Source organism: Ranitomeya imitator, chromosome 3, assembly GCF_032444005.1.
Source record: "Ranitomeya imitator isolate aRanImi1 chromosome 3, aRanImi1.pri, whole genome shotgun sequence".
NCBI classification, from domain to species: Eukaryota; Metazoa; Chordata; class Amphibia; order Anura; family Dendrobatidae; genus Ranitomeya; species Ranitomeya imitator.
In genome coordinates, this window is record NC_091284.1 from 757,378,116 (window position 1) to 757,404,164 (window position 26,049).

Below are 26,049 nucleotides of genomic sequence, written 5' to 3' on the forward strand. Positions count from 1 at the left end.
ACACGTATATACAGCCGTGCTCACCTATATACAGTCATACACACGTATATACAGCCGTGCTCACCTATATACAGTCATACACACGTATATACAGCCATACACACGTATATACAGCCGTGCTCACCTATATAGTCATACACACGTATATACAGCCGTGCTCACCTATATACAGTCATACACACGTATACACAGCCGTGCTCACCTATATACAGTCATACACACGTATATACAGCCGTGCTCACCTATATACAGTCATACACACGTATATACAGCCGTGCTCACCTATATACAGTCATACACACGTATATACAGCCGTGCTCACCTATATACAGTCATACACACGTATATACAGCCGTGCTCACCTATATACAGTCATACACACGTATATACAGCCGTGCTCACCTATATACAGTCATACACACGTATATACAGCCATACACACGTATATACAGCCGTGCTCACCTATATAGTCATACACACGTATATACAGCCGTGCTCACCTATATACAGTCATACACACGTATACACAGCCGTGCTCACCTATATACAGTCATACACACGTATACACAGCCGTCCTCACCTATATACAGTCATACACATGTATACACAGCTGTCCTCACCTATATACAGTCACACACAGCCGTGCACTGCTCACCTATATACAGCCGTGCTCACCTATATAGTCATACACATGTATACTCAGCCGTGCTCACCTATATACAGTCATACACATGTATACTCAGCCGTGCTCACCTATATACAGTCATACACACGTATATACAGCCGTGCTCACCTATATAGTCATACACACGTATACACAGCCGTGCTCACCTATATACAGTCATACACATGTATACACAGCCGTCCTCACCTATATACAGTCACACACAGCCGTGCACTGCTCACCTATATACAGCCGTGCTCACCTATATACAGTCGTACACGTATATACAGCCGTGCTCACCTATATACAGTCGTACACGTATATACAGCCGTGCTCACCTATATAGTCACACATACGTATACACAGCCGTCCTCACCTACAGGGATCACAGCTCACACACGGCTGTATACAGCTCCCACCTGTAGGGATCATTCCCGCACAATGGCCGCCCTGTGTGACTGTATACTGTACGTATACTGTATATACAGTGTCCTGCCCTCCCCGCATCATGCATACATACAAATACCCCCCTGTACAGCACATGGGGTGATGCCGGACGCCCCCCATCACTGTACCCCATCCCCCCACACAGCGATTCTGTCATCCTCCCGCACTGACACAGCCCCGGGGCCGCTCTCCTTGCAGCCCCCCATTCCCCACCATTTACCCCTCACACTGCAGCCCAGGCGCCGCCTCTCACCTTCACTCGCCTGCAGCCCTCAGTCTTGAACTGTAACGGCCCGCACCGACTCCTGTCCGTTCTCTCCACCGTTCGTGTCACCCTTCACCGTGGTTACGGTCCCAGAGCTTCAAAATGGCGCCAATTTGTCTCTGGCGGCTCCAATGCAAGCGGCAGCGGCGGCGACTGGAAGAGCGCGGCCTCAGTCACTGCACAGAGCAGCGGCGCTACCTAGCGGCAGAGCGAAGGACCGCAGCGGCCCCGCCCCTACGTGACGTCACGGGCTGTGAGAGACACAGGAGTCGGCGGAGGTTGTGGGGACTTCCTGCTGCGCGGAGGAGCCCGGACCTTGTGTGATGTGTCCGTGTGCTGCCGCCAGGGAGGGACGGGGCTGTGCGGGGACAGTCAGTGCTCAGACAGTGACACTCCGCCACCCAGCAGAGTCGGCTTGAAGCGCGTTAGCTTAGCTCTAGGCCATGTTCACACAGCAAGGCTTGTAAGTCAAAATCAGGAGGGGAAAAGTAGAATAGAAATACGTCACCACTTCTGTATTTATCACCCTTCTTGGTTTTGGCTTACAAATACTCATGTAAACTACTGACCAGCTACTGAGCGTGTGAACGTGGATTTAACCCCTTAACGAATGCCTTTACACCTTTTAATGCCGCTGAGAAGGGTATAGCGCCCTGCCACTGTGGTAAAGTCTGCGGGGTCAGCGGAGACCCTGGAGAACATGATCTGGGCTGGTTATTATGGTCCTCTTGTCATGTGAAGAGTCCAATTTACAATTCGTTTATCTCTCCTCTGATATGCTAGATCAGAGAAGAGAGAAATGGGGTCCCCCAAACCCCTCCGCTACCTCCGCCATTCCCAGGCCCTCCTGATCTGTAATCCGGCCCTCTGTGTCATCTTCCTGGAAAAAAAATGGCGGGTGCATGTGCAGTGCACCTGCCTTGATCTTCCTATTGGTTCCTTTTGATCACTGTGATAGACCTTATCACAGTAATCAAAATAAAAAAAAATAGTAAATCAAATCCCCCTTTGTCACCGCATTTAGTTAAAAAAAAATATTTTAGAATTTTTATCTATTCCATTTGGAGTTAGGGTTAAGGTTGGTGTTAAGGTTTTAGGGTTAAGGTAGGGTTGTGTTGGAGTTAGGGTTGGGGTATGGTTGTATTGGGGTTCAGGTAGGGTTAGGGTTGTGTCGGGGTTAAGGTAGAGTTGTGTTGGAGTTAGGGTTGTGTTAGGGTTAAAGGGAACCTGTCACCCCCAAAATCAAAGATGAGCTAAGCCCACCAGCATCAGTGGCTTATCTACACGATTCTGTAATGCTGTAGATAAGCCCCCGATGTATCCTCAAAGATGAGAAAAAGAGGTTAGATTATACTCACCTGGTGGGACGGTCTGCCCTTTTGAGGGCAGAGCAAAGTACTGCAGTGCGCAGGTGCAGTGCCTCTCTGACCCTTCCCTGCACACTGCAGTACTTTGCCCTTATCAGGGCAAAGTACGCCGGAGCGTGAATACAAGAAGAGCACATCATCGTAAGAAGATAGGAGGCCCCGAACTGCAACGGGACAACCCCTGGGTGAGTATAATCTAACCTCTTTTTCTCATCTTTCAGGATAAATCGGGGGCTTATCTACAGCATTCCAGAATGCTGTAGATAAGCCCCTGATGCTGGTGGGCTTGGCTCTTCGATTTTGGGGGTGACAGGTTCCCTTTAAAGTAGGGTTGTGTTGGGGTTAAGGTAGGGTAAGGGTTGTGTCGGGGTTAAGGTAGAGTTCGGGTTAAGTTGACAGGTTCCCTTTAAGGTAGGGTTGTGTTGGGGTTAAGGTAGGGTTAGGGTTGTGTCGGGGTTAAGGTAGAGTTCGGGTTAAGGTAGGGTTGTGTTGGGGTTCGAGATAGAATTGGACTTTTTTCAAAAGTTAAAAAAAGTGATGATATGACTGTTAGTGTTGAGCGCAAGTGCTTGCTGCTCGAATTTGCATTGGGTGCTCTTGTATGTACGGAGTATCGCTGATCCCCACATGTTTTTATTGGGTGTCTAACAGCCACAGAGCATGTGGGGCAGAGACTTGATCATGTCACTCAAACACCCGCGATATTTGATGCATACCCGAGCACCCGATGCAAACTGGAGTAGTGATGAGTGAATATACTCATTACTTGAGCTTCCAGGGCTGCAGAGTGGAGATGGAAAAGATCCCACTCCAACGAGCACTTTATCGCATTCAAACAGTCCCTCACTACTTTCAAGATCACACTCGCCACAGCTAAACAAACCTACTTCTCGTCTCTCATATCGTCCCTGTCTCACAACCCTAAACAGTTATGCAACACCTTCAACTCTCTCCTCCGTCACCCAGCACCTCCTCCCTCCCCACTCATCTCAGCTGAAGACTTTGCCTCATTTTTCAAGCAGAAGATTGAGAACATCAGAGGTAGTTTTAGTCGACAAGCCCCAGAGCCCTTCCTCCCAACTACCCAGCCCTCCACCTCGAAAACCAACTTCTCCACCATTACAGAAGATCGACTCTCCACTCTACTCTCAAGATCGCATCTCACCACCTGTGCACTTGACCCGATCCCTTCCCACTTCATCCCAAACCTAGCCACAGTCTTCATCCCAACTCTAACCCATCTCTTCAACCTATCACTAACAACTGGTGTTTTCCCCTCAAGCTTTAAACATGCCTCAATCACACCTATCCTCAAAAAGCCCTCTCTTGACCCCTCCTCTGTATCTAGCTATCGCCCTATATCACTTTTCCCCTATGCCTCAAAACTACTGGAACAACACGTCCATCTTGAACTGTCTTCCCATCTATCTTCCCGCTCCCTTTTCGACCGCTTACAATCAGACTTCCGGTCACACCACTCCACTGAAACTGCCCTAACTAAGGTCACCAATGACCTATTAACCGCCAAGAGCAAGCGACACTTCTCTATCCTCCTCCACCTCCTGGACCTGTCCTCTGCCTTTGACACAGTGGATTATTCCCTATTACTACAGACCCTCTCATCCCTTGGCATCACAGACTTGGCCCTATCCTGGATCTCGTCATACCTAACTGACCAAACATTCAGCGTCTCCCATTCACACACCACCTCCTCACCTCGCCCCCTATCTGTCGAAGTCCCGCAAGGTTCAGTTCTAGGGCCCCTGCTCTTCTCCATTTACACTTTTGGCCTGGGACAGCTCATAGAATCTCATGGTTTTCAGTATCATCTCTATGCTGATGACACACAGATCTACATCTCTGGACCAGATATCACCACCCTACTAACCAGAATCCCTCAATGTCTATCCACTATTTCATCCTTCTTCTCCGCTAGATTTCTAAAACTTAACATGGACAAAACAGAATTTATTGTCTTTCCCCCATATCACGTGACCCCCTCAATGAACCTATCCATTACAGTAAACAGCTGCCCACTCTCCCCAGTCCCACAAGATCGCTGTTTCGGGGTAATCCTTGACACTGATCTCTCCTTCAAACCGCATATCCAAGCCCTTTCCACTTCTTGCCACCTTCAACTCAAAAATATTTCATGGATCCGTACATTCCTAAACCAAGAATCTGCAAAAACCCTAGTCCATGCCCTCATCATCTCCCGCCTCGACTACTGTAACCTTCTGCTCTGTAGCCTCCCCTCTAACACCCCTCCAATTTATTCTAAGCTCTGCTGCCTGACTAATCCACCTGTCCCCCCTCTATTCCCCGGCCTCTCCCCTCTGTCAATCCCTTGACTGGCTGCCCATTATCCAGAGACTCCAGTACAAAAGCCTAACCATGACATACAAAGCCATCCACAACTTGTCTCCATACATCTGTGACCTCGTCTCCCGGTACTTTCCTGCATGTAACCTCCGATCCTCACAAGATCTCCTTCTCTACTCCCCTCTTAACTCCTCTTCCCACAATCGCATACAAGATTTCTCTCGCGCATCACCCCTACTCTGCAACTCTCTACCACAACATATCAGACTCTCACCTATCATCGAAACCTTCAAAAAGAACCTGAAGACCTACCTCTTCCGACAAGCCTACAACCTGCAGTAACCACCGATCGACCAAACCGCTGCACAACCAGCTCTATCCTCACCTACTGTATTTTCACCCATCCCTTGTAGATTGTGAGCCCTCGCGGGCAGGGTCCTCTCTCCTCCTATACCAGTTGTGACTTGTATTGTTCAATATTATTGTACCTGTTTTTATTATGTATACCCCTCCTCACATGTAAAGCGCCATGGAATAAATGGCGCTATAATAATAAATAATATTAATTTCTCGAGCATGCTGAGGGGTCCTCCGAGTATTTTTTAGTGCTCGGAGAATTCGTATTTCTTGCCGCAGCTGAATGATTTACATCTGTTAGCCAGCATAAGTACATGTGGGGGTTGCCTGGTTGCTAGGGAATCCACACATGTACTTATGCTGGCTAACAGATGTAAATCATTCAGCTGCGGCAAGAAAAACTAAATCTCCGAGCACTGAAAAATACTCGGAGGACCCCCAAGCATGCTCGAGAAATCTCGAGTAACAAGTATATCTGCTCATCACTAGTAGCAAGCACTTGTACTCAACACTAAATATGACATATTCAATATGACAATCTAATGTTATCTTAGTCTGTGTCGTACCTGTGGATTCAAAATGCTCACTATAGCTCTGGATAAAATCTTGAGGTGTGTGGTTTCCAAAATGAGGTCACTTGTGGGGGGTTTCCACACTTTAGGCATATCAGGGGTTCTACAACTGTGACATGGTGTCCTCTCTCATTTCCAGCCAATTTTGCTTTCAAAAAGACAAACAGCGTGCTCCTTCCCTTCCGAGCCCTGCTGTGCGCCCAAACAGTAGATTTCCCCCACAAATGGGGTATCTGCATACTCAGAAGAAATTGCACATCAAATTTTGTTGTCCATTTTCTCCTGTTACCTCTGTGAAAATAAAAAAAGTTTGGGTCTAAAGTAAAAAAATTCTGAGAAAAGTTAAATGTTAATTTTTTTCCTTAGGCTTGGTTCACATTGCGTTCTTTTACTACGTTAAACGGACTACGTTACACCGCGGCATAACGCGGTGTAACGTAATCCGTTAATGCCACCATTGAATGCAATGGCGAACACATCGCTAGCGCACGCCCACAATGGGCCTGCGCTAGTGATGTGCCGTCATTTGAGTGACGGACCCGAGACGCTGGCTGCAGCGTTTCCAGGTCCGTCACTGCTAGCACAGATGGAGCTAGCAGAAGCTCCATCTGCGCTAGCGTGATGTAGCGCAGGCACTTGCGCTAGCAGCAGCCCGTTAACGTATGTGCTGAACGTGCTGCTGCTAACGCAATGTGACCCTAGCCTTACACATTGCTGCAGTTCTCATGAAGCAAATGAAGAGTTAATAAACTTCTTGAATGTGGTTTTGCTCACCTTGAGGGGTGCAGTTTTTAGAGTGGTGTCAGTTTTGGGTATTTTCTTTACATTGACCCCCCAAGTCACTTCAAATGTGAGGTGGTCCCTAAAAAAATGGTTTTGCAAATTTTGTTGGAAAAATGAGAAATCGCTGGTCAACTTTTAACCCTTATAACGTCCTAACAGAAAGAATGTTTCTAAAATTGTGCTGATGTAAAGTAGACATGTGGGAAATGTTATTTATTAAGTATTTTATGTGACATATCTCTGTCATTTTAAGGGCATTATAATTAAAAGTTTGAAAATTGCAAAATTTTCTTCATTTTTGCTGAATTTCCATTTTTTTCATAAATAAACGCAAATCATATTGAAGAAATTTTACCACTACATGAAGTACAATATGTCATGAAAAAACAGTCTCAGAATCACCGGGATCCATTGAAGCGTTCCAGAGTTATAACCTCACAAAGTGACACTGGTCAAAATTGTAAAAATTGGCCTGGTCATTAAGGGTTTGATGTGAAATTCTTCAGCAAAACATGTCAGTGTGGCGGTAAGGAGAACTGGACGCTGTGGAATTAATGTTTTGTTTTTTTTCAATTGATGGAAATGCCAGTATGGCATTGAAACACATTGTGAATAAAAACCCCTTATTATCATAATTGTTGATTTGTTGAAGAATCAATTTACTCCAGCAGCACAGCCCATCTAATGTGTGTCATCCAACTGGATCCACCATGCTATCCTTGTGGTATACAGACACACTGGCCTGATAAAAGTCAAAAGATTACTGGAACACTGTGGATGGTGCATCTAAACTCACAAGTAGGGTGAGCAGGGGTAAAGATTACGCTACAGGGGGTGTATGTGACTATGCCAAAATAGCAAGCGTTTATCTCACAAAGAGCAAAAGGAACTGTTGGAAATCCACATGCCGGACACTTCTCTCTTCCCAACATCATCAGTCAGTGGAGAGTCGGTATGTGCGCTAGTTACTACCTGAGGTTGGGGGTATTGACAATAATTACACTATAAGGGTAAGTTCACACAGGGCGTTTTTGTTGCTTTTTTTCTGCAGCAAAACCTGATCTTCTTGGGAAGAAGCTGCGCCAAAAATGGAGGTTTAGGTGCGTTTTTGTTGCGTTTTTTTGTTGCGTATTTGGTACTTTTTTTGGTGCATTTTTTTTTTCTCTTTGTTCATACTAATGTCCTTGGATTTTCAGCAGCAAAACCTCAGCAAATAATGATACCTGTGTTTTTTTCAACATTCATTCAACTCAATGGGTGAAAAAACGCTGAAAGAAGTGATATGCGCTATGTCCAAAAAACGCAGCAAAGCACAAAATACTAATCAAACAAAAAACCAATGTGTGCATGAGATTTCTGAAATCTCATAGGCTTTGCTAGTATTGTAAAAAGCAGCTGAAAATTAGCATAAAAAACAAAGCAAAAAAAGGCAGCAAAAATGCCCTGTGTGGGGGGGGGCGTGGCCTGGATCTCAAACAGGGAAGACGTGCCTCAGTGCAGCTCCCACTTCCAGCCAGGAAAAATCACCCTTTTGACCCCAGGAGAGGCGACTAATAACCCCCTACAGAGAGCTGGACTTATGGTACCGTCACACTCAGCGACGCTGCAGCGATATAGACAACGAGCCGATCGCTGCAGCGTCGCTGTTTAGGTCGCTGTAGAGACGTCAAACACGGCAACACCAGAACGATGCAGGAGCGATCCAGTGACGTACTTATCGTTCTCGCTGGTTGTTAGCTCCATGTAAAAACATTGCTGGCATCGTTGCTTTTGCTGTCAAACATGACAAATCACGCCGACCTGATGACCAAATAAAGTTCTGGACTTCTAGCTACGACCAGCGATGTCACAGCGGGATCCTGATCGCTGCTGCGTGTCAAACACAACGAGATCGCTATCCAGGACGCTGCAACGTCACGGATCGTTGTCGTTCTCGTTGTAAAGTTGCTCAGTGTGAAGGTACCTTTAGGGGAGAGGTGGAGTGAAGGCAGCGAAGAGTACAGAAGCCCCTGCCCGCTGCACAGATACCGAGACACTCAGCAACCGCTCCTTGGCGCCATTGGGTGACGAGCGCCATCTTTCCACCTTCCCGCGGCACCTACCCGGATTGCTTCGTCGGAGGAGTTCGGAGGTCGGTGTCCCTGCGGACGGAGCCTGGTTGGCGATCCGCAGGTGGACCTCTGCAGTCTGAGTCCCCTTGTGGAGGAGTGACCGCTGAATGAGGAGAGTGCTCGCTTACCAGAGGAGAGAGAGGTGAGCTGGACGCACGCGCACTCGCGGGGACGCCAGGAATCTGCAGCGACTCCCGAGGAGCTGGATCGACAGGCCTGGTGAGCGGGCGGTGGAGAAGCCACTACGTGGATCCAACACCTTGTCGGTAGGGCCGGCCCCTGGAAGCCCCTGCTGTACACCAAAGCGTGCAGTAGATTTACCTGCGGCGGCGGGGCCTGATTGACGGCGGTTCCCTGCCTTGCTGAGCGAGACGCAGGTTTGAGTCGAGTGCGACCTCTGGTCTGAGTGTGTGGCTTCCCCCGCTCTTTGGGGCACTGCCGCCTACCTAGAGCTGTGCCACACGAGAGGGGGATGATAAATAAATAACTTGGCACTCAACATGGTGAATAGTGGTAATCAAGAAAATCAAAATTTATTACTTAGAATAGCAGTCCAGTGAAATAGACGTTTCGGTCAAACATAAAGACCTTCTTCAGTAAACAAACTAAAGGTCATCAGTATAGATCCACATAGAATATGAAGTAGTATGATTTGGAAAACGGAGCTAATTAAGATGTCTGGGGAGATATGTGGCTAGGAGGGTAATGTCACATATATGGCAGAACGATGTGCCCAGCGGTTAACTATGGGCAGAAAAGGTCCTAAAAGGAATACTGGGAGCAAAAAGAGCCTCTTAGAAAACGTATACAGGAAACTATCGTGGGACGATAATCGAAAAAACAGCTCCGATATGCTGCGGACCGAAGGAGTACATAGTGTTTGACAAGTGTGACCAACTTTTTACTATAGATGCTGCCTATGCCGCATCTATAGTAAAAGATAGAATGCTTAAAAATAATAAAAAAAAATTAAAAAAAATGGTTATACTCACCCTGCAGACAGCCGATCTCCTCAGCGGCGTCCGTTCCTATAGATGGTGTGTGTGTGCAGGACCTTCGATGACGTCGCGGTCACGTGAGCGGTCACATGAGCGGTCACGCGACCAATCACAAGACGGCGACGTCATCGCAGGTCCTTCACACAGAGCATCTACAGACACCGAAGACACCGGGGCCATCAGAGGGTGAGTATATGACTATTTTTTATTTTAATTCTTTTTTTATATGGTGCCCAGTCCGTGGAGGAGAGTCTCCTCTCCTCCACCCTGGGTACCAACCGCACATAATCTGCTTACTTCCCGCATGGTGTGCACAGCCCCATGTGGAAAGTAAGCAGATCAATGCATTCCTAGGTGTGCGGAATCCCCGCAATTCCGCAAATTTAATGAACATGTTGCTTTTTTTTCCGCAATGCGATTTTTTTCGCGGAAAAAAATTCAACATTTGCACAAGAAATGCGGAATACACTGTAAATAATAGGAGGCATATGTAAGCGGGTTTTTTGTGTGTTTTTTTTCGCGTTTTTATCACGTTTTATAGCGAAAAAACGTGAAAAATACCAAACGTGTGCACATGGCCTTAGACTTCCATGGAGCTCAGTTGAACAACTCTTTTCTTGCCCTGGAAGATCAGGAAAATCGGAGTCGCAGAAAAAACATAAGAATAAAGGGGCAGCCTGAAAGTGTCTCTACATAAATACTAGAAAAATCCACAAAGGAGATCTTTGCCTTCCTAATCCCACAAGAAAAATGCGACCAATTGGTGATAGAAAGAGTTCACAGGTCTCTTAGACCAAAACCTAAATCTAATGAACCCCCGAGGGATGTGATCTGCGGCTTATTGAGCTACTTAGACACTAATGCTATTTTGTCTGCTTCAATAGATATGAAAACTCTTTCCTATGAGGGAACGTCCATTCAACTATATCAGGGCGTTGCACCATCGACTCTTGCAAAAAGAAGAGTCCTAAGGCCTCTCTTAGAGGTATTGCGCTAAAAAAAATCCTTTATAAATGGCTATTTCCGTTTGGATTATCAATACATGGAGAAGGAAAACAAGTAACTGTAAGGAGCCCCGAAGATTTATCCAAAGTTTGGGACACCTTTGATATTACCCCTATGGACATCCCCTCATGGCTACCTCTAGACTTGGATTTTCACACACACACCCCTATCAAGGCCTATGTTGGAGGTCAGGGAGACTGGTCTTCAGTTAAAAGAAACACGTCCCCCAAACAAGGAAGATCTGGTGTGAAGAAAAAACTACCTCCCTGAGCTTTCTCTCTTTCTGTTTTTCATTTCTAGCCTTATCCCACTGGCTACGGATCTCTGAGATCCCATCTAACTTTGATATGTCTAGAACCAGTCAGATTTAGCACATTAGCTATTTGCCTAAATGTTATCGGTTTACTTTAACTAACCTATAAGCTAAAAATGTACCACTCGTGCATTTGTAATGTTATTTCCTGTCTGCTATGGGAGGAACGTACGACCCCCTACCTCTGCAGCGGATGGGTATTTTGTTCTTTGTATACATAAGTTTTTTTCTTATGGTTGTTTTCAGGATTATTATTATCCTTATTAGTTTGTTGGCATGGCGCACGCATATGATCCTTTCTTTACCCCTTCCATGGAAATATGGGTGATAACAACGAATCAGCCACTATTGTAGTGGCTTCATACAATGTAAAGGGTTTATGCTCCCCGGGTAAGAGGAGCCAGGTAATGAACCTTTTGCACTCAAAAAAACTAATATAGTTTTCCTGCAGGAGACACATTTTAAGAAGGGAAGAGTCCCAGACATGTCTAGATCTCGCTACCCAACTTGGTATCACAATATAGGTGGTTCGGCGTCCAGAGGAGTGAGCATAGCCATAAAAAAATGTACCTTTTGTGCTAAATGATTGTCTTTCAGACAGAGAAGGCAGATATATTATAATAAAGGGCCTCTTGGCTAACACTAAAGTTACCCTATGTAATTTATATGCACCAAACAGAAATCAAATTAGATGGTTGTGTAAGACGTTGAATACCCTTAAATTATTCACTGAGGGACTCCTACTGGTGGGTGGGGATTTTAATGTATCACTCAACCCATCTCTAGATACCTCTACGGGCAGGTCGGCCCTTTCCCAAAGGGCTTTGAGTAAACTACACCTCTCCTTACAAAAGTTTAATTTGTTAGATCCCTGGAAAACAGTCTTCCCTTTTGGCAGAGATTACACTTTTTACTTCCCCCTCCCCCCTGTTCCCCCTGCAATAGCTACCACAGAATTGATTATCTACTGACACAAACAACAAATCTCCCACTGGTTATGAAGGGCGAATTCATAGCTTTGGGTTCCCATCTCAAAAAAGAAAGGACAAAACAAATGATGTCCATATTACACCAAATTAGTGCTCTTGAGCGACTGCATAAGAGATCTCAAGTAAATAAGATACAAGTTGAACTAACGGAACTTAGGGACTCCTTAAAAAATCTTTTAAATATTCAATCGGCCAAGACTCATATGAGAAGCAAACAGAGGTTCTATCTCCACGGAAATAGAAGCAGTAAACTTATGTCATCACTACTTAAAAAACAGAAGGATAAGATGTTCATCAGACAACTTAAAGCCCTAGATGGCTCTTCAATTTTTGAGACCGCGGAAATTGCCGGGGAGTTTAGATCATTTTATGAAAAACTATACAATCTAAACGTACCTGATAGCATTCAAGACCCAATAGCAGCCATAGAAAAAATTAAAGATTTCTTGACCCCACTAAAACTCCCTAAAATCTCCTTAGAAGGACATTCACTGTTAATTGCTCCTGCTACCCCTAAAGAAATTTTAGACACTCTCTCCAACATTCCAAATGGAAATGCCCAGGCCCAGATGGCCTTCCCATTATATATTAAAAAAAATTTATAAAATCTTTACTACCCCACTTGGTTGCCTTATTCAATTCCTACTTAGAGGGTCAGCTAACCTCTAGGCAATCTTTAGAAGCCTTCATCACGGTGCTTCCGAAGGAAGGCAAAGATCCTAACTTGTGTGCCAATTATAGACCAATATCATTACTTAATTCAGACACCAAAATGTGGGCTAAAATACTGGCGGGCAGAATGAGCAACTTTTTACCCAAACTAATCCATGCTGATCAGGCGGGCTTTGTAAGGGGCAGGGAGGGGAAGGATATTTCTACCAAGGCCATACAGTCAATAATGTTTGCCAAGAGCCGAAACGTTCCTCTGGTACTCTTGTCAACAGATGCCGAGAATGCTTTCGACAGAGTGAGCTGGAGGTATATGGAACAGGTAATGATCAAATTTGGCTTCCCTCCTCAATACATATCAGCAGTTCTCTCACTTTATTCTCAACCCACAGCCGAAGTAAGGATTAATGGCACCTTGTCACATAGCTTTGATATTAACAATAGGACCAGGCAGGGATGCCCTCTGTCGCCATCTTTGTTTATATTAGTTATAGAAACTTTGATACAGAGCATCAGGCAGGAACAGCGCATAAAAGGGCTGGGGGTGGGTCGGGGGGTCATTCAAAACACTAGGCTTCGCAGACGACTTGCTCTTTCTCATTTCCAATCCATCCCAGGCCTTCCCAGTCATTCTTCAAATCTTCGATCAATTTGGCCTCCTCTCTAACTTTAAAATCAACGCAACAAAATCCGAAGCTTTAAATATCACTCTCCCGCACTCTCAAATTTCCTCTATCCGCACTCAGGCTCTTTTTTCGTGGGCTACCAATTCTATAAAATATTTGGGTGTATTAATAACTAGAGATACTAATACTCTGTTTCGAAACAACTTCTCTCTCTTAATCAAAAAGGTCAAAACTTTGATGAAAAAATATAGTTTACCCACACTATCCTGGATGGGACGCATAAATGTGTTCAAAGCTTACATAATGCCTGTCATATTATATACCATGAACGTGGTGCCGATAAGGGTACCCCAGACCTTTTTCAAATCATTACAATCATTAATAGGTACAGTGGGGCAAAAAAGTATTTAGTCAGTCAGCAATAGTGCAAGTTCCACCACTTAAAAAGATGAGAGGCGTCTGTAATTTACATCATAGGTAGACCTCAACTATGGGAGACAAACTGAGAAAAAAAAAATCCAGAAAATCACATTGTCTGTTTTTTTAACATTTTATTTGCATAATATGGTGGAAAATAAGTATTTGGTCAGAAACAAAATTTCATCTCAAGACTTTGTAATATATCCTTTGTTGGCAATGACAGAGGTCAAACGTTTTCTGTAAGTCTTCACAAGGTTGCCACACACTGTTGTTGGTATGTTGGCCCATTCCTCCATGCAGATCTCCTCTAGAGCAGTGATGTTTTTGGCTTTTCGCTTGGCAACACGGACTTTCAACTCCTACCAAAGGTTTTCTATAGGGTTGAGATCTGGAGACTGGCTAGGCCACTCCAGGACCTTGAAATGCTTCTTACGAAGCCACTCCTTCGTTGCCCTGGTGGTGTGCTTTGGATCATTGTCATGTTGAAAGACCCAGCCACGTTTCATCTTCAATGCCCTTGCTGATGGAAGGAGGTTTGCACTCAAAATCTCACGATACATGGCCCCATTCATTGTTTCATGTACCCGGATCAGTCGTCCTGGCCCCTTTGCAGAGAAACAGCCCCAAAGCATGATGTTTCCACCACCATGCTTTACAGTAGGTATGGTGTTTGATGGATGCAACTCAGTATTCTTTTTCCTCCAAACACGACAAGTTGTGTTTCTACCAAACAGTTCCAGTTTGGTTTCATCAGACCATAGGACATTCTTCCAAAACTCCTCTGGATCATCCAAATGCTCTCTAGCAAACTTCAGACGGGCCCGGATATGTACTGGCTTAAGCAGTGGGACACGTCTGGCACTTCAGGATCTGAGGCCATGGTGGCGTAGTGTGTTACTTATGGTAGGCCTTGTTACATTGGTCCCAGCTCTCTGCAGTTCATTCACTAGGTCCCCCCGCGTGGTTCTGGGATTTTTGCTCACCGTTCTTGTGATCATTCTGACCCCACGGGGTGGGATTTTGCGTGGAGCCCCAGATCGAGGGAGATTATCAGTGGTCTTGTATGTCTTCCATTTTCTAATTATTGCTCCCACTGTTGATTTCTTCACTCCAAGCTGGTTGGCTATTGCAGATTCAGTCTTCCCAGCCTGGTGCAGGGCTACAATTTTGTTTCTGGTGTCCTTTGACAGCTCTTTGGTCTTCACCATAGTGGAGTTTGGAGTCAGACTGTTTGAGGGTGTGCACAGGTGTCTTTTTATACTGATAACAAGTTTAAACAGGTGCCATTACTACAGGTAATGAGTGGAGGAAAAAGGAGACTCTTAAAGAAGAAGTTACAGGTCTGTGAGAGCCAGAAATCTTGATTGTTTGTTTCTGACCAAATACTTATTTTCCACCATAATATGCAAATAAAATGTTAAAAAAACAGACAATGTGATTTTCTGGATTTTTTTTTCTCAGTTTGTCTCCCATAGTTGAGGTCTACCTATGATGTAAATTACAGACGCCTCTCATCTTTTTAAGTGGTGGAACTTGCGCTATTGCTGACGGACTAAATACTTTTTTGCCCCACTGTAAATTTATCTGGAAATCAAAACCGGCTAGATTGCCATACAGACTCCTTTCATACCCTGTCTCCTCTAGTGGACTGGGGGTCCCAGACCCACTTCTCTATTACAAAGCTATACACCTTAGCAGATGGTTGAAAATTATATTTTGTTGTGGGGGTGGGGAGGGAGATAGTGTCGATCTGACTCTGCTGGGCTCCAGCGGTTTGCCCTATCTCTGGTCTAGATCTAAAGGTACCTTCACACTCAGCGACGCTGCAGCGATACCGACAACGATGTCGATCGCTGCAGCGTCGCTGTTTGGTCGCTGGAGAGCTGTCACACAGACAACTCTCCAGAGACCAACGATCCCGAGGTCCCCGGGTAACGAGGGTAAACATCGGGTTACTAAGCGCAGGGCCGCGCTTAGTAACCCGATGTTTACCCTGGTTACCAGCATAAAAGTAAAAAAAACAAACACTACATACTTACCTACCGCTGTCTGTCCCCGGCGCTCAGCTTCTCTGCACTCCTCCTGCACTGGCTGTGAGCACAGCGGCCGGAAAGCAGAGCGGTGACGTCACCGCTCTGCTTTCCGGCTGACCGACGCTCACAGCCAGTGCAGGAGGAGTGCAGAGAACCTGAGCGCCGGGGACAGACAGCTGTAGGTAAGTATGTAGTGTTTGTTTTTTTTACTTTTACGCTGGTAACCAGGGTAAACATCGGGTTACTAAGCGCGGCCCTGCGCTTAGTAACCCGATGTTTACCCTGGTTACCAGTGAAGACATCGCTGGATCGGTGTCACACACGCCGATCCAGTGATGTCTGCAGGGAGTCCAGCGACGAAATAAAGTTCTGGACTTTCCTCAGCGACCAACGATCTCCCAGCAGGGGCCTGATCGTTGGTCGCTGTCACACAGAACGATTTCCTTAACGATATCGTTGCTACGTCACAAAAAGCAACGATATCGTTAACGATATCGTTATGTGTGAAGGTACCTTAACCCGCCAACTAGTCTCAGACTTGATGAGATAACTTTAACTACATTATGCATTTAAAGGCTACTGATCGATGACCTCCCGAGGACACTTTTCCCTCTACACTGACACCATTATGCTCAATACCATTTCTGATAAACCCAGATTTTCAGGACCCATATAATTTATGGTCTACCTTACCTAGAGAAACGCTAAATAGTTTTTATGGCAATAATACATTGCAAGGAGGAGTATGGCCACCAAATGCATCAACTCGACCGAAAAACTTCCTTCAAAGGCATCACATTCGACATATAATTTTACAATTTAAACAAAAATTCCCGACTAAATCCATCTGGTCCTGGTTGGATATCATGATCAAACTTCCTCTCCCACGGCAAAAAATTTTATCCCACATTTATTCTCGTCTTATCACCCCAAGCGCACAATTTAAACCTTCATTTATCTATTCCTGGGAACTAGAGCTGAATTCCTCATTCACAGAGGATCAAATATGCAGAATATTGTCTAACGCCCGTGGCTTCTCTAGGTGTGTACTACTGCAGGAAAATTCCTACAAAATGCTAACCAGGTGGCACCTGACTCCGGCAAGGCTCTTGCATCTAGGTCTTGCTGATAATGATATTTGCTGGAGATGCCTTAATCCAGGGGGCCACCATTCAAATATATTCTGGGATTGCCCAAAACTGAGAAATTACTGGGATGGTATTGGGTCCGTTCTCAAAAAATTACGCCTGGTGAAAACAAATCTTAGAGCAACGGAATTTTTCTTTTCGTGCCCGTCAAAAAACTTCTTGCCAAAAAAACATGGTCTCCTCCCACTGATGTTAAAGGGAACCTGTCACCCCGTTTTTTGAGATTGAGATATAAATACTGTTAAATAGGGCCTGCGCTGTGTGTTACTATAGTGTATGTAGTGTACCCCGATTCCCCACCTATGCTGAGAAATACATTACCAAAGTCGCCGTTTTCGCCTGTCAATCAAGCTGGTCAGGTCGGGTGGGCGTGGTGACATCGCTCTTTTCTTCCCCAGCTTTCCGTTGGTGGCGTAGTGGTGTGTGCATGTCCAGAGTTCCGAATCCCCTGCGCGCACGTGAAGCAAAAGCGCGCGTTCTGCGCTATTGCCCCTGTCATCGGTGGGGGCGGCCATCTTCCTGGGGCCGCGCGTGCGCAGATCGAGTGCTCTGCTGCACGGGGCTTCAGGAAAATGGCTGCGGGATGCCGCGCGTGCGCATTAGAGATCGCGGCGGCCATTTTCCCAAAGCCGAGTTTGCATCTCGGCTTTGGGAAAATGGCCGCCGCGATCTCTAATGCGCACGCGCGGCATCCCGCGGCCATTTTCCTGAAGCCCCGTGCAGCAGAGCACTCGATCTGCGCACGCGCGGCCCCAGGAAGATGGCCGCCCCCACCGATGACAGGGGCAATAGCGCAGAACGTGCGCTTTTGCTTCACGTGCGCGCAGGGGATTCGGAACTCTGGACATGCGCACACCACTACGCCACCAACGGAAAGCTGGGGAAGAAAAGAGTGATGTCACCACGCCCACCCGACCTGACCAGCCTGATTGACAGGCGAAAACGGCGACTTTGGTAATGTATTTCTCAGCATAGGTGGGGAATCGGGGTACACTACATACACTATAGTAACACACAGCGCAGGCCCTATTTAACAGTATTTATATCTCAATCTCAAAAAACGGGGTGACAGGTTCCCTTTAAGTGCGGTGAAACACTTAATAGCGATGCATTGGAAAGATGTAGCTCCTCCCACTATAGCAGAATGGCACACCAAGATGAACCAAATTTCTCGTCTCGAGGAATTATCCAGTTGGGAGATCTTCAATCACAACTCTTACGTGTCAACCTGGGCTCCATGGAAACAATATCTGGAAGAAAACACTTCGTGAGAGAGGTTCATTGCTCCCCCACACCATTCATTACCCAAAAACATTTCTATAGGTCTACTTAGCTTTGCCTTCTCCCTTTCGAAAGATTTCTCATGTTATTTTATATTTACAACTCTTGATTATGCAAGTCCATGCCAATCGATACAGTTTGATGTTAGTGTTTAATTTAATTGTAAGATTCTCAGGAAACTGAGCATGAAAAGACCGAACCAGACGGTCAGCATGAACCAATCAGGCAGGAACCCAAGAACAATCCTCCAAACCATACCATTTCAAGTGCACCAGATACTGGAGAGTACGATGGACCATCCGAGAATCCACGATCCGCTCCACCTCGTACTCCTGATCATCGACCAACATGGGTGGTGCAGGACCCAATGACCCCTCATCCACGGCCCCCAAAAGTTTCAGCAGGGACCTATGGAACACATTGGAGATCTTAAAGGACAAAGGGAGACGCAAACAAAAAGCCACAGGGTTCACCACTTCCATGATTTCATAGGGGCCAATAAACTTAGATCCCAATTTCGCCAAAGGAACTCTAAGCTTAGTGTTCCTGGTGGACAACCACACTTTATCCCCAACCCGCAGAGAAGGTCCCGCAGCCCGTCAGGTGCTTGTCAAAAAGTTTTGGAATGTGGGAAAAAAATAGCATTTAATTTTTTTTTTCACAAAAAAATCACCTTAGATTCAAATTATTATTTTCACAAGGGTAACAGAACAAAATGGACCCCAATATTTGTTGTGCAATTTGTCCTGAGCATATGTGGGGGAAAACCACTGTTTGGGCGCATGGCAGAGCTCGGAAGGGAAGGAGCGCCATTTGACTTTTTGAGTGCAAAATTTGCTGGAACACTTAGCAGACACTATGTTGCCTTTGCAGAGCAACTGATGTGCCTAAACAGTGAAAATCCCCCACAAGTGAACAAGTGACACCATTTTGGAAACTTTGGAACTTATCTAGATGTATGGTGAGCACATTTAACCCCCAGGTGTTTATAAGTTTGAGCAGTGAAAATAAAAAAATTCACATTGTCCCCACAAAAATGTTTTAAGCCCCAAATTAAGCATTTTCGTAAGGGTTACAGGAGAAATTGCAGCATACAATTTTTTTGTGCAATTTCTCCTGGGTCCATTGATACCTTATATGTGGGAGAAAACTACTGTTTGGGTGCATAGCAAGGCTTGGAAGGGAAGGAGCATCATTTGACTTTTTGAATGTAAAATTTGCTGCAGTCATGAGAGCATGAAATGTCCCATTTTGAGAGCCCCTGATGTGCCTAAACAGTGGAAACAGCCAAAGGTGACCCCATTTTTGGAAACTAGAACCATCAATGTATGTATTTAGATATGTGGTGAGCACCTTGAACCCTTCTGCTTCACAGAAGTTTATAACGTTGAGCCATGAAAATAAAAAAAATCACATGTTCCTCATAAAAATGCTATTTTAGACCTAATTTTTTTATTTTCACAAGGGAACAGGAGAGATTGCATAATTCAACTTGTATTGTCCTGCAATAGAAAAACAGCTTTCTCATGTGAGGTTTTCTATTTGAGGAGACTGATGGAAAAGACAGGTCACATGTTCCTCCTCCACCAGCAGCCATTGTATGTGTAACAACTCTGCTGGCATCACAGCATGGCCTCACATCTCTCACACAATCTTACCCACTGCTCCAGGCCATGATGTGGTTTCTGTTTCATGCCAGCTCCATGTTCTGTGTCTCTGCTCTGTGCATGCTTCATGGCTATGTGTATAGGGGGCCGGCGCCTGAACTCTCTGGTTCTTATAGGAATCAGGTGCATCTGTCTAATCAGTTCCTGACCAATTATCAAGAGGCCTCCTGTATATAGTGCAGCTCCACCCTGTGGTCTGGGCCTGTGCAATGTGTTAGCTCAGTTAGTGTTTAGCTGCTGAGTTTGCCTGGCCTTGCTCTGAGTTACTCCCTCTCTGGAGGCTTTTCTCTGTGCTATTGCCTTGATCTTGTAGTCTGCCCTCCAGGAGGCAGAATATGCTGGTCACTGTGTCTTTGTCCCTGTGTCTTGTTCCATTGCCTTGTCTGTACTTTGTCTTTTCTCGGCCTTCTTGTCTGTGGCTTCCTTCCCTGCTTTGTCTTTCCTTGTGTTCTCAGTCTGCTTACACTCCGCACTCTTGCGGCTCTGCACTCAGACCTTGCTTTGCACTCTCTGGCTTTGCTCTGTGGCTCCGCTCTTTGCGGTTCTATCTGGCTCCGCCTCCTGTGATTCTGCACTTGGCTCCGTCTCTGCTCTTGGCTCCGCCTCCAGCGTCTCCGCTCTTGGCGTTACCTCCAGCGTCTCCGCTCTTGGTTCCGCCTCCAGCGTCTCTGCTCTTGGCTCCGCCTCCAGCATCTCCACTCTTGGCTCCGCCTCCAGCGTCTCCGCTCCCAGCGTCTCTGCTCTTGGCTCCGCCTCCAGCGTCTCCGCTCTTGGCTCCGCCTCCAGCGTCTCTGCTCTTGGCTTCGCCTCCAGCGTCTCCGCTCTTGGCTCCGCCTCCAGCGTCTCCGCTCTTGGCTCCGCCTCCTGCGTCTCCGCTCTTGGCTCCGCCTCCAGCGTCTCCGCTCTTGGCTCCGCCTCCAGCGTCTCTGCTCTTGGCTCCGCCTCCAGCGTCTCTGCTCTTGGCTCCGCCTCCAGCGTCTCCGCTCTTGGCTCCGCCTCCAGCGTCTCTGCTCTTGGCTCCGCCTCCAGCGTCTCCGCCCTTGGCTCCGCCTCTTGCGGCTCCGCCCTTGGCTCTGCCTTCTCCTTCTCTTCTTAGTTCCACCTTCTACTTGTTACTTAGTCCTCCTGTCTGAACAGGTTCCAACCTGTTTCACATACCTGCCTGCAAACCGGTCCCTACCGGTTCTTCCTATGTTCCAGCCGTACCCGCCTGCCTACCAGAGAGCCAGCCGTGTCCGCCTGCCCGCCAGTGTCTCTGTTGTACCCGTCTGCCTGCCTGTGTCCCAGCCGTGCCCGCCTGTCAGCCAGAGTGCCAGCCATGCCCGCTCCGTTCCTTAGTGGGATCAGCAGCCACAGCCAGACATCACCCTGGAGTGGCACCTGGTAGCTTCCTATTGCACAAGTCTGACCTCACCATCAGAGGCTCCAGCGAACACCTAGGAAGCTACTTAGTTACGCCCCTTCCAGGGAAGTTTGGTCTGTGGTCCAGTGGGGCCACACCCCCGTATGCCCGCGCCAACCAGTCTGGGCGCGTGCGTGACAGTTTGCACAGGCCATGGTCCCCGCTGAGTCCCATGTGCCTTCGCTCTCGGAGCAAGATGAACTCTCTTCTTGCCAGTATTGGCCTCCGAGGAAAATGTTTACCCAGTCTGAAAGCCAGTCCTTCACTGCTCCATCCCCAATTGTCATCTCTAATGAGCTGTTTGATCGACTTCAAGCTTGCGCTCCTAATGACGATTCCAAGCCAGCAGATCCTCCATGCTACTATGGGGACCCAAAGCAATGTCGTGTGTTCCTGGAGCGGTGCTTGCGTTATTTCAAGTGGCATGCTCCCCAATTCCCCACTGACTGGTTGAAAGTAGGTTTCTTAATGGCCTACCTTAGAGGAGATGCTTTGATGTGGTGCGACCCCCTTTGGGAAGCAGGGGACCCCATCATCTCGAATCTGCCGGCCTTCCTGGTGGCCTTCTGTAAAGCCTTCGATGAGCCAAGTACTGCATCTCCTGAAAAGTCTTCCCCTTCAAGCTCACAGAGACGGTCCAGACGAAAGAAACCTGTAGGTAAACCGTCACTTCCGTCCATGACCGTCCAAGACTCATCTGTTCCACAACCCGCCAAAACGGCCACCCGAGCAAGATCCAAGAGGTCTAATAAAAGGGGTCTGGCAAATCTACAGCCTGAATCTGGTGCTGAGATTGAAATACGGTATCCCTGTGGTTGTAAAGAACATTCAGATGGTCTTTGCCCTGTGAAGCCTGTACTCCAAAACCCTGGGCCAGTAGGAGAGGCTGCCCCTGGCGAGAGCACTTCCTCTCCGTGAAAGTTAATGACTGTTTCTCTGAACTTCTGGGAGCTTTGGTGTGTTTAAGCTGCCTATCATTCGGAGTCAGTGTATGGTCTCCGTTCTACAGCTCCAGAACCCGGTGTGGGTGTTGCCTGATAATGGCCGAGCCCTGCTAAAGAGCAGTCTAGTCCTGCAAGGACAACTACAGCTCCAAGTTGGAGCCTTATGCACGAAGAAGTTTGTTTTCTGTATGCTGTCTGTTATGCCCATGGGTCATTCTGAGCCAAGGACTCTACCACCCGCTCTGGTCAAGAGTTCCAGTAAAGTGCTTCATTTGAACTTACCCAGTCTTGAGAAGTGTCTGGTTCCCATGCGTCAAAGACACTCAGCAGTGTCATCTTCTTCAGCTGGTCTGCTAGTCGTCGAGTCAAGGTGTGCTGACGTCACTGAAGATGGGGAAACGGTGACGATGTCTCCACACATCTCCAGCGACTATACCAGTAAACAGTTAGTCGTCGAGTCAAGGTGTGCTAACGTCACTGAAGATGGGGAAGCGGTGACTATCTCCCACGACTATTCCTGTAATCTGTTCCTAGGAACATCCCCGCCGTTTGGACGATTTCCTCTGGATAACGGGCAGAAGATGGTTCCTATGTGGATACCTTCAGCGTCCTTGTGGCCGGCTGGTGAAGATTTCAAAACAGAAGTTTGTTCACCTCAATTTTTCTCTGACCCGGTGGAGCTGTTGTTATCCTCTCTCATCTCTAATGACTTTTCTTGTGTTCCGTATCTAAGAACATCTCTGATACCTGTCGGGCAAAAGTTGAATCCTATGAGAAGGCTTCCAGTTTCCATGTGTCCGGCTGGTGAAGATGTTAAGACAGCAGCATTCAATTCCCTGTTACCTGTCTACCTGAAGGAGGTGGTCCAGCTCATTGTGGAAGCTGTCATGATCCCAATGGCAGGGAATCACAAAAGGACAAGCACAAAAACCAAACAAGCTCTAGGGTGATGGAACCTGAGCTGACCGCGATCCTGAACCTAAACACACAACTAGCAGTAGCCGGGGAACGTGCCTACGATGATTTCTAGACGTCTCGCGCCAGCCGAAGGATTAACTTCCCCTATCAGAAGAAACACAGACCTCACTTGCCTCCAGAGAAACACCCCACAGAAATAGCAGCCCCCCACATGTAATAACGGTGAAATGAGAGGAAGGCACATACGTAGTTATGAAAATAGAATCAGCAAAAATGAGGCCCGCTAAAGCTAGATAGCAGAGGATACAAAAGTGAACTGCGCGGTCAGCGAAAAACCCTTCAAAAAACCATCCTGAAATTACTTGAACTCATGTGCCAACTCATGGAACATGAGGAGTAATTTCAGCCCACTAGAGCAACCAGCAGCAAGGAATCACATATCTGCAAGCTGGAATAAGACAAAAATAAAGCAAAACGTGGAACAGGAAAATCAAAACTTAGCTTGTCCTGAAGATAACAGACGCAGGGAGCAGAGGTAAAAAGACACGCTGATTACATTGATAGCCGGCGAGGAAATGACAAAAAAGCCAGGTTAAATAGGAAACTCCCATAACCTGATGGAACAGGTGGACACCAGAGACCGCAGAGAACACAAGTCACCCAGTACCATCAGTAACCACCAGAGGGAGCCCAAAAACAGAACTCACAACAGTACCCCCCCCCTTGAGGAGGGGTCACCGAACCCTCACGAGAACCACCAGGGCGACCAGGATGAGCCCTATGAAAAGCACGGACCAAATCGGCAGCATGAACATCAGAGGCAATCACCCAAGAATTATCCTCCTGACCATAACCCTTCCACTTGACCAAATACTGGAGTTTCCGTCTGGAAACACGAGAATCCAAGATCTTCTCCACAACATACTCCAATTCACCCTCCACCAGCACTGGAGCAGGAGGCTCAAGCGAAGGAACAACAGGTACCTCATACTTCCGCAACAACGACCGATGGAACACATTATGAATAGCAAACGATGCCGGGAGATCCAAACGAAACGACACAGGGTTAAGAATTTCCAAGATCCTATAGGGACCGATGAACCGAGGCTTGAACTTAGGAGAAGAGACCTTCATAGGAACAAAACGAGAAGACAACCACACCAAGTCCCCAACAAGAAGTCGAGGACCCACGCGGCGACGGCGATTAGCAAACTGCTGAGCCCTCTCCTGGGACAACTTCAAATTGTCCACCACATGACTCCAAATCCGATGCAACCTATCCACCACCATGTCCACTCCAGGACAATCAGAAGGCTCCACCTGACCAGAGGAAAAACGAGGATGAAACCCCGAATTACAAAAGAAAGGAGAAACCAAGGTAGCAGAACTAGCCCGATTATTAAGGGCAAACTCGGCAAGCGGCAAGAAGGAAACCCAGTCATCTTGATCAGCAGAAACAAAACACCTTAAATAAGTTTCTAAAGTCTGATTAGTTCGTTCCGTCTGGCCATTCGTCTGGGGATGGAATGCAGACGAAAAGGACAAATCAATGCCCATCTTAGCACAGAAAGTCCGCCAAAATCTAGACACAAACTGGGATCCCCTGTCAGAAACGATGTTCTCCGGAATGCCATGCAAACGGACCACGTTTTGAAAAAACAGAAGGACCAACTCAGAGGAAGAAGGTAACTTAGGCAAGGGTACCAGATGAACCATCTTAGAAAAGCGGTCACACACAACCCATATGACGGACATTTTTTGAGAGACAGGGAGATCCGAAATAAAGTCCATAGAAATGTGCGTCCAAGGCCTCTTCGGGATAGGCAAAGGTGACAACAATCCACTGGCCCGAGAACAGCAAGGCTTAGCCCGAGCGCAAACTCCACAAGACTGCACGAAAGAACGCACATCCCTCGACAAGGAAGGCCACCAAAAAGACCTGGCCACCAAGTCTCTAGTACCAAATATTCCAGGATGACCTGCCAACACAGAAGAATGGACCTCGGAGATGACTCTACTGGTCCAATTATCCGGAACAAACAGTCTTTCCGGCGGACAACGATCAGGTTTATCCGCCTGAAACACCTGCAAAGCACGTCGCAAGTCTGGGGAGACAGCCGACAAAATCACCCCATCCCTAAGGATACCAGTGGGCTCAGAATTTCCAGGGAAGTCAGGCACAAAACTCCTAGAAAGAACATCCGCCTTCACATTCTTTGAACCTGGCAGGTATGAAACCACAAAATTGAAACGGGAGAAAAACAGTGACCAACGAGCCTGTCTAGGATTCAGACGCTTGGCAGACTCAAGGTACATCAGATTTTTGTGATCAGTCAAGACCACCACACGATGTCTAGCACCCTCAAGCCAATGACGCCACTCCTCAAATGCCCACTTCATGGCCAAAAGCTCCGGATTACCAACATCATAATTCCATTCAGCGGGCGAAAATTTTCTAGAAAAGAACCCACATGGCTTCATCACCGAGCCATCGGAGCTTCTCTGTGACAAAACCGCCCCCGCTCCGATCTCGGAAGCATCAACCTCAACATGAAAAGGAAGCGACGTATCTGGCTGACGCAACACAGGAGCAGAAGAAAACCGGCTCTTAAGTTCCTGAAAGGCCTCCACAGCCGCAGGAGACCAATCAGTAACATCAGCACCCTTTTTAGTCAAATCCGTCAAAGGCTTAACAACACTAGAAAAATTAGTGATGAAGCGACGATAAAAATTAGCAAAGCCTAAGAA

The 26,049-nt window shown here is 46.8% G+C and overlaps 1 protein-coding gene across 1 annotated transcript in view; it reads right to left on the reverse strand.

Annotated features, from left to right (window-relative positions):
- PDS5B (PDS5 cohesin associated factor B) overlaps positions 1-1,566 on the reverse strand; it is a 225,703-nt gene extending 224,137 nt beyond the window's left edge. The window contains exon 1 of the mRNA XM_069758991.1: positions 1,365-1,566. The gene's annotated coding sequence lies outside the window, so the exon portion shown is untranslated. The remainder of the gene's footprint in view (positions 1-1,364) is intronic.
- Between the last annotated feature and the right edge of the window lie 24,483 nt (positions 1,567-26,049).